The sequence below is a fragment of the Mustela nivalis genome, assembly GCF_964662115.1.
Source record: "Mustela nivalis genome assembly, chromosome: 12".
NCBI classification, from domain to species: Eukaryota; Metazoa; Chordata; class Mammalia; order Carnivora; family Mustelidae; genus Mustela; species Mustela nivalis.
Genome location: NC_139031.1, coordinates 33,763,345 through 33,773,253, shown reverse-complemented (window position 1 = coordinate 33,773,253; position 9,909 = coordinate 33,763,345). Strand labels below are relative to the sequence as shown.

The 9,909-nt window shown below is 34.4% G+C and overlaps 1 long non-coding RNA gene across 1 annotated transcript; it reads left to right on the top strand.

Moving 5' to 3' along the window:
• Nucleotides 1-563: 563 nt before the first annotated feature.
• Nucleotides 564-9,591, top strand: LOC309845411. Its single transcript, XR_014301280.1, has 3 exons — nt 564-759; nt 2,853-2,910; nt 9,541-9,591. It is a non-coding gene; the product is annotated as an uncharacterized lncRNA (long non-coding RNA).
• The last annotated feature ends 318 nt before the right edge of the window (nt 9,592-9,909 follow it).

The window sequence follows — 9,909 nt, the reverse complement described above, 5'->3', positions numbered from 1 at the left end:
AGCTGGGGATGCAGCCTCTAAACCTGGTTCTGACACTGGTGATGTGTAGCTGGAAGTCAGGCATTTAAGCACTCTGGGCCTCAGTTGTCTCATCTGTAAGATGGGGAGGTGACTTAGGTCTCTAAATCCTGCTTCAATTAGCTGTTGTGGTCAAACAAACTATCTTAAACACAGGGGCTTCCAATAGCAACCATTCGTTATTTCTCAGGAGTCTGCAAGTCATCTAGGTGGTTCTGCCAACCTCGCTTGCGTTTGGCTAATCTTAACTGTAATCACTGTGGTGAGACCGCAGGGTGACTGGGAGCTGACCAGTGTATGATGGCCTCTGTGTAGTTTCTCATCCTTCAGGAGGCAGTCTGGGCTTCTTCTCATGCCTGTGGCAGGTTCTCAGAGAACAAGCCGAAGCATGTAGTCTCATGGGGCAGAGGTTCAGGATTGGCCCAATATGGCTGCCACACTCTACTGGCCAAATGAAGTCATAAGCCAGGCAGATTCCAAAGGTGGGGAACACCTTCGATGAAACACCTTCAATGGAAGGCCGTGCGGAGTCACATCGCCGACAGTATGCTGCAGGAAGGAGAAGAACCGAGGCTGTTACTGCAAGCAGCCTACCTTCCGAGCTTTAAAATACAGTAAAATATCAGGAGATACCTCCCATTTAATGCTATAGAATGCTCATTGTGGAGTGTTTTAGAAATAGAGAAATATTTAGAAAAATGGAAGATGCAGAGGGGATATAATGTATTTGTGAAAACCAGAGTAAGCATGTTTTAAGCAAGGCTTCTCTTTAATTATTGTCTGAGTTTCACATAAAGTCTGCTTCATCAACTGGATAAATATTTGACTGCTGTTCAGTAAATTGCATTAGTTTACTTTAACTGTATGCTCAGCCTTATTCAGGCATCCTACATTAGGCAATGTAGTGTGTAATGCGTCTCTGCAGGTGACCAGAGCTATTCTCTGTATGAGGTAAATTAAAACTCATATTTTAAAAATTAAACATTCTTGCACTTCATGATTTCAATATTTAATTATAACCTGTGTCAAGGCCTAATCTCTGACTGAGTCAGGCATGAAATTAATCAAAAAAAAAAAAAAAAGAGAGGCAAAAGCTTAGCAATTCTTCTACACTGTAAAAATAATGTGGTTTCTTTAGTTCCACAGTGATGTTTATATCCATTTTATGAAGAAGACTACTAATATATCCAGTACGTTGGTATACTACGTTAGCATCTGTGGGGACACTGACCGGTTCAGAAAAATCTGGAACCCGAACAGACGTTTATAGATTTTAACAGAGAGCCAAACTTTCTTTTAAAAAGAGAAATAAATTATTTCCCAAAAAGATAAATTAGAGACCTTGCTGAAAGAGATAATAGAAAAGAAAGTTAATGTGTTGACATCTTGGGTTGGACAAAACTAAAATACATCCCAAAGTGTGTTTGTTCTAAAGGTACCATTCATGTCTGTTCCCATTTATATTTTCTACTGGCTTGTCCAAAACTTTTTGTATGAAAAAAAAAAATCAAACAAGTTTTCCTAGGAATATATGCTTACAGAAATAATAGACAACATTTGTTGCAAGTGTTTGTTGTTGTTGTTTTCCATGCAAGAGTTCACGTAGAATTACAGGGTTGTGTTGATCAGAAGAGGAATGTACCACATTCAAGGAGGAACACGTGTCGAGCTAAGTTAGTGGGATTTGATAGCATGAAGCCAGCAATTTCACAGAAGCACCTGTGGGTTCCCAAGTCATGGGGATGATGCAGGCAAGTTAAAGAAGATAATCATACTTCTCTTCACTGGAAGAGTCATGAGATGAACTTGAATGCCTTTAAAGATTAACAGCATGGGGCAGGTTGACTTGAGTCTTATTGGTGTAATTGTTGTCTTGGTTAAATAACTCCTTTCTTCACATGATCACATTATATGTAAGGGTCACAGGCATATTAAATAAATAGGTATGGAGGCAGATGTCTCAGGTATCATGTGGAATGAATTTGTGGAGTAAGCAAAGGAAGTGAATGCGAAAGGATGAACTTGAATATAAAACAGGTTGCTCTGAGCCTGGATGCTCTAGAATATCTTGCATGTTGCCATCTTGATGCTTCTCCCTCTAATTTTGGTTGCAGTCAGTGTGACAATTAATTTTAGAGAGATAGGTGGGTAGATGGATGGATGGATAGATAGATGGAGATATAAAATAAAGAGCAAGAGTATCCTTAATATCTTAATACCCTTAATATTTATAAATATATAAGTAACATATATCAAAAAACTGCTCAATAAAAAATAAAACTTAGCAATTCTCAAAGAAACCTGAATGTTTTATGAAAATACAAATTTAAACAACAGTGAAATATAATTTCATACCCAATAGGTAAGGCAATAATATAAAATCTAACAATACTGAATGTTGTGCAAGATGTGGGTAAATAACTCCCAAACCATTCTGGAGAGGAATTTGGAAATGCTCAGTCAGTGTGAAGATTTATGCATTCTCAGACTCTGTGTTTCTATGTCTCTGTACTAGATTGTTTATCATAACATCCATTTTAATAGTAAAAATTTGGAAATAATCCAAATGCCTTAGTTGTATTTGTACATTGTGTTAATTTATATATGAAATAATATATGAAGGTTGAATAATTAAATTACAGCTATATATATGAACATGGATAAAGTATTGAAAAATATTCAGCAGATATAAAAACACTATATAATGGTACATGTGGTAGAGTACAATTAGTAAATTTTACAAAATGCAGTACTGTGAACTGCTTATGGATACATTTTTTTGAATGTTTAAAAATTTGTAAGTGAAGTATAATCGACATACAATATTATATTAGTTTCAGGCATACAACATATTGATTTGACAACTCTATACATTACTCAATACTCACCATGGTAAGTACAGTCACCATTTGTCACCATACAATTTATTACAGTATTATTGACTATATTCTCTATGCTGTACTTTTCATCTCCAAGATTTATTTATTTTTTAACTGGAGTTTTTACCTCTTAACCCTCTTCATCTATTTGACCCCCACCCCCTCACCTACCTCATCCTTTGGCAACCACCAATTTGTTCTCTGTATTTATGGATCTGTTTCTGTTTTTTGTTTGTTCATTTGCTTTATTTCTTAGATTCCACATATAAGTCAAATCACATGGTATTTGCTTTTTTCTGTTGGACTTAACCCTGTTGATATGAATGACAAGATCTCATTCTGTTTTATGGCTGGTAACACCCCATTGTATATATACACCACTTCTTTATCCATTCATCTACCCATAGCCACTTCCATGGCTTCCATATCTTGGGTATTGTGAATAATACTGCAGTAAACATTGGGGTACATATATCTTTTTGAATTAATATTTCTGTTTTCTTTGGGTAAATATCCAGTAGTAGAACTACAGGATCATATGGTATTTCTACTTGTAATGTTTTGAGGAAACTCCATACTGTTTTCCACAGTGGTTGCACCAATTTACATTTCTAGCAGCAGTGCATAAGGGTTCTCTTCTCCCTACATCCTCACCAACACTTGGCTATTTCCTATCTTTTTAAAATTTTTAGTGTTGATACTAACCATTCTGACTGGGATGAGGCAATATCTCATTGCAGTATTGATTTGCATTTTGCTGATAATGATTAGTGATGTGGAGCATCTTTCCATGTGTCTGTTGGCCAACTGTAAGTCTTCATTGGAGCAAAAGTATGTTCAGGCCTTCAGCCAATTCTTTGATTGGATTGTTTGTTCTTTGGTATTGAGTTTTATTCAGTTCTTTATATATTTTAGATACGAACCCTATATCATATATGTCATTTGCAAATATCTTCTCTCATTCAGTAGGTTGCCTTTTTATTTCACTGATGGTTTTCCTTCACTGTGCAAAACTTTTATTTTGGTGTAATCCTAATGGTTTATTTTTGCTTTTGTTTCCCTTGTGTGAGGAGACATATTTATAAATATGTTGCTAAGGCTGATGTCCAAGAGATTACTGCCTGTATTTTCTTTTAGGAGTTTTATGGTTTCAAGTCTCCCATTTGGTCTTTAGAGTTTACACATTCTTAAAGGAAATGTTCATGTAATTGTAGATGCAAAATTGAGCTAGCTTCTGTCTCTCTCTCCCTCTGTCTCTCTTTTACTTATTGAAAGAGAAAAAGGGAATACATGGTGGATGAAAAACCCATGGAATGGTTCAGATGAAATGAATTTTTTTAAATGTCTGAAGACAATACAGCTAAATGTCAGGTTTTGTTAAAGTGGGTGTAGTCAGAGTGTTTATTATCTTATATATGTCATAACTTAAGAAAGGAAAAGATTATTTCTAATTTTATTTCAGATTTAATGATTGGCCCATATTAACAAGTCTTCTTCACCTTTCACTTCCAAAGTAGATATCTGCCTTGTATCTAAACCCAAAGTAGGATCAAAACAAGCAGATATGGTAAACTGTTTCAATGTGACATTATAGTTTACCTCCAGAGTGGGTAATAATTCTGACCCTAGCACCAAGTGTTATAAGGTATTCTAATATATTTTGGATTTGGAATTCAAAAGTTGGCTTACTCTGAATGAATGAATGAAAGGCTGAATCATTGCATAATACTTTCATACTGTGAAAGAATAAATGAATGAGTGCCTGATAATGTCTTAATATTTATACTGTACATCAAAGATATTTTAGTTAAAAACTGAGATCTCCTTTCTGCTCTATGAAAATTACTATTTACTCCCATCAAAGTCTTGACCCAATAATCAAATTGGTTTGGTGAATATTCTTACTATGTGATTTGCCACTGATTAGTGACATGTTCATTGATGTTCCTCTTCTTTACAGAATACATATGCACAGTGAGTACTTCCATCTATAGCAACTATACTAATCAAACTAACTCACAGTCATCTGCTTTTAGATTAACAGTGGAAAAACTCTGGCTATAAAATCCAGGTGAGCTAAAGGGAGGTAATACAAGTATCTGAGTCAGTGAGAACCACTTGATCAGGTAGTAGATGATGGCTAATTTGCTTCCCTCCAAATAAATCTTTTTATTATCAAGTAAAGAATATGGAAAAGCAGATTTGTCACAAGTTTTTATCCCATAATTTTCATATATAATTTATTAGGGACTATGACTGTGATGAGTGCTATAGTAATACACTATTAAAGGAATTTATAATCCTCACCCAACTCAGACATTAACCCTATTTTGCAGATGAGGAAACTGTAGATCAAGGAGGTTTAAAAGATCACTTATGTTTACAGAACTGGTAAGGACAGGTAGGATGCAAAACCTGCTTTTTTTTATTTAAAACTCCACCCACTTAACCTCCCCCCAAATCTCTCTGTCAGTATGATTGCATTAGCTGCAATAAAATCTTCAACTGTAGCAAAATATAACATTGCCACTTATATCATGTGGAAAATTTTGTGCCAAATTCTAGGACAAACAGCTTATAAAGGGAAAAAGTAAAACAGATAAAATAATAAAACAAAGGAGCCAACTTTTTATCAGTGCAATAATAAAGTCACAACCTTTTCCACACCTTTGTTATTTCCTCTCAAAGAACATGTTGCTCCAATTATATTTTCATAAGCTCACTCTGATATTTAAATTCACATTCAGGAGGGGCTCCTGGGTGGCTCAGTCAGTTAATTGTCCAAGTCTTGATTTCAGCTCAGGCCATGATCTCAGGATGGTGAGATCAAGCCCCACATCATGCTCCATGCTCAGTATGGAGTCTGCTTCAGATTCTCTCTTTCCCTCTCTCTTGGTGCCTGCCCCCACTCTCCTTCTCTAAAAATAAATAAATAATAAGTAATTAAATTCACACTCAACAATACCTACATACATGAATGAAATTTTTCAGTTGTTTTATATGTAATTATTAACAAACTTTAAAGCTGCAAGTATTCATAACTTACTACATAGAGTTCCAAGTTATGTTTACCTGCTGGAATAAGAAAACCCAGATAAGGCCATAAAGTTCTGTAAGAGTCCAAATTGTCAATTCATCTCTTTCCTTTGGTGACTTGCAAACCAAGATTATCAGTCTCTGCTTTATTTCTAATCCAAGCCAGTTCTTTTTTTTTTTATTCACAATTTGGGACACAATGAAAATACTAACTTCTGGTGTGTATGTTAAGTCAGTACTTCTCAAATTTTAGATTGCTACCCATTAATGGTTTGGAACAAACTAGTAGTTGTCAAAGCAATGAGTAAATTATAGACAGCATTAAAGAAGGAAACAAAATAGGAAACAGAATAGAATAAATATCCAAATACATGACATGGCATAAGGGCACATAAGGGTAAGTGTGATTTTAGATATCTGCCTTAAAATGAATGTAAAATGTATTTGTTACTATGTACCATAGTCAAAAGTTGAGAAGCAAATGTGGTAAGATTAACTGAATCCAATTAGAAGATTTGGCTCTCTTTCAGTTAAGTAAATCCATAAGCACACCCTCAGACCAACGATTACTCTTTTTTGAAGGTACTTAAATAATCAATTTTTGAAGGTACTTAAATAATCATTGACTCATGAGAAATCTAATTAGAAAGCCAGTAGAGATTTTTCATGTTATCATTTCTACCTCATCCTCTATTACCAAATAGAAACAGCCTTCAAATGACTGTCCTAATTGCTGACAGTACAGTCATCTTTTTCAGAACCTTACATTGTTACTAATTTTTACTCTTAATTTTAGTCTGTTGAATAGGGGAAAACGGTCAAGTTGATTGGTATACCATGGAAAACAGAATGTTTAGATGGTCTTTGTCATTTTTTGGCTAATTATTTTGACTTCCTGAAAGTCTAGGATAAAAGTTAGCCTTAACCACTAAAATAATCATCTAAAATACTCATAATAGCTAAAAGTTTTGAATACTCATAACCCAGGAGCTGTGCTAGTTCCCATTCTAGTTAGATTATAAGAAATTCTGAGGGAGTTCATCTGAGAAAGGCAGAGAGAGGGGGGAAGCAGGCTCCCTGCCAAGCAGAGAACTCGGCATGGGCCTCGATCCCAGGACCCTGGGATCATGATCTGAGCCAAAGGCAGGGGCTTAACCCACTGAGCCACCCAGGCGCCCCTCAATATTTAACTTTTTGAGGAACTTCCAAATTGTTTTCCACAATGGCTTCTCCATTTTACGTTTGTGTCAACAGTATATGAGGGATTCCATTTTCTCCATATCTTCACCAACACTTACTCTTCCTTCCTTCCCTTTATTTATTTATTTATTTAAAAAAAAAAATCTAGCCATTTTGGTGCACACGAAGTGGTGTCTCATTGTGGTGTTGGTTTTCATTTCTCTAGTGGCTAATGACGTAAGCATGTTTGCATGTGCTGGCTGGCCATTTGTGTATCTTATCTTCTTTGGAGAAATGTGGACTCAAACCCTACATTTCACTTTAGAATCTTCCTCCTTTCTTTTTGCGTGGAGGCCGCTCTTTCCCTGTCTTCCTCATAGCGGTTATAATAGTGATAATGATAGTAGCTGCCTAATGCCAGGCCCAGTGCTAATCACTTTAAATATATTACATTCTTAAATTCTGTCAGGTTTTATCTCTTACTTTTTTAAATCTCCAGGATAAGAAAACTGAGGCTCAGAGGTTTAGTTGAACGTGGTTGATTAAAAACCAAGAGGTGGAGTCTGATTTCAGAGTCACTTCTCTCTGATTTGAAAGTCCATGCTCTTAACCTCTGTGCCAGGGGTCTGCACACTTAGCTCAAATTGCTTACGTATACTGGGAAATTATTTTTTCATTATGTGCCATCTTATACATTTTTAATAATAAGTATAAGTGACTGAAAAGGATGTAATTTCCCACATATTGTAAATATTAGCATTTAAAAATGTAACTGTTAGATCACTCTTTTAAATGTTTCCAAGGGACTCTAAATGCCATGGTGATACGGTACCCAGAATCATTGATTTTAAAAATTCATGAATAGTTCTTTCCTTTTTACTTGCAATTGTACTTTTATTATATTACTTCCCCAGAATGTTATCACAATATAACATTTCTCATGCCTGAAAGTCTTTTATTGATCACCCTCTCATACTTTCTGGATCAAAATATGAATATAAATTAAAATTGAATTTTAAATAGTTTCTTATTACTATAAAGCTCTGAGTGTTAAAGATTCCTTTTGATTGAGTTGTTAGTAGCAGTAGTTAAGTGATGAAATCAACAAAAATATATTACAGATTTTGATAACTTTTCATTAGCTGTAACAAGTTAATTTGTATTGGAAATGCACCTTTTTAGTAGGATTGATGGGGTTTATATGGTGTCTTGATTGAAGGAGAATCTGTGCACAATTTTTCAACATGTCCATTTGATACCCCAGAGCCTTCAACTATCGAATAATGCAATGTAGCAAATTTGTGTTAGATGAAAGGAATGGATTTTTTCATTTCTTTTTTTTTTTTTTTTTTTTTTTTTTTTTTGGCTAACTTGGTGGAGCTAATTCCAAAAGAGTTGTAGGCAAAGGAACCTTGATACCCTCACTAGACATAGGAACATTCTTACACAGGTCAAGTTTATATAAACATCTTTTGTAAGATCTCATCATAGATGTCTTCTTTTCTGGCTATATAATAGATATCAACTTAAAAAAATGTTTTCTCATTCTTATCTGTGGATGTGTAAGAATTATAACTGATACATTATTTTTATACTTATGTACCCAAGTATTTTACTATACCTTATTATTTCAACTAAAATGTCTAAATGTCTAAAATATCTAAAATGTCAAGTTTAGAAAAAAGTACATATAGAAATAATGGACCTGGATATGAATCTTTTAAAATGATTCATGCATTCTATTCCTTGGAGGTTCTGTGTATTCCTGGTAATTTGAAGACCACAATGTTGGTCTATTATATTAATAAGTGAATGCCCTTCATGACTCCAGCTTAACTCCACTAGTGGATCTTAGAATAAAAGCCACTTACTACATGACTACCTGTGTGCTAAGAATTTTGCACACATGGGATCTTGCTCAATCTTTGGAACAACTTTGCAAAGTCGGATGTGCATGGTATAAAAAGAGAAGGTAAGTGGTCTGGATTACAGATATTGTAAGGAGCTGAGCAAAATTTTGAACTCATTCTTTTTGTCTTCTTTTTCCTTAATTCTTTTTTTTAAAATATTTTATTTTGAGTAATCTCTATAAGCAATGGGGGTCTTGAACTCACAACCTTGAGATCAAGAGTTACATGCTCTACCTATTGAGCCAGCCAGGTGACCCATTCCTTTATTCTTTATTAAGGAATAAATTTATTTATTTATTTATTTAAAAAATAAATAAATAAATAATAAATTCACTCCTTAATAAAGATAACTAATAATAATTAATATTAATTAATATTATAATTAATAATAATAGTGTTAACTAGAAGCAATGACATTCAGTTCAAATCATTCTTGGCTGTTATTTTTTTCTAACTCACATTATAACAAAGAGCTCAACTTAAATGTGTTTGTAATTAGTGAAAATTTTTTTTAATAGAGAAGACATCTTGTATCTACTACATACCTCTGGCCACAAGGCACTCCCACAATAGTAGCCGTTCAAAGATGGACAAAGCTTCCCTTTGATTTTCAAGAGGTATGGATCTGGGGACCCCTAGCTCAGTCGTTTGTGAATTATAAGGTTGTGATCAGATTTTATACGAGAGATAATTGTCTATAATTGGGCAGTCACTGAGTGTAAACATTTTCTTTCTTTAAAGTGAGATAATTATAAAACCAAATCATTAAACTGTAGAATAGTTTCTTTTCTGACACAGTCGAGAATTCAGGTTTTAAGAAATAGAAGACCGATTGTATAATCTATTTGTGAGTTATAAGGTAATGTTAGGTTTAGCCATCATTCTAT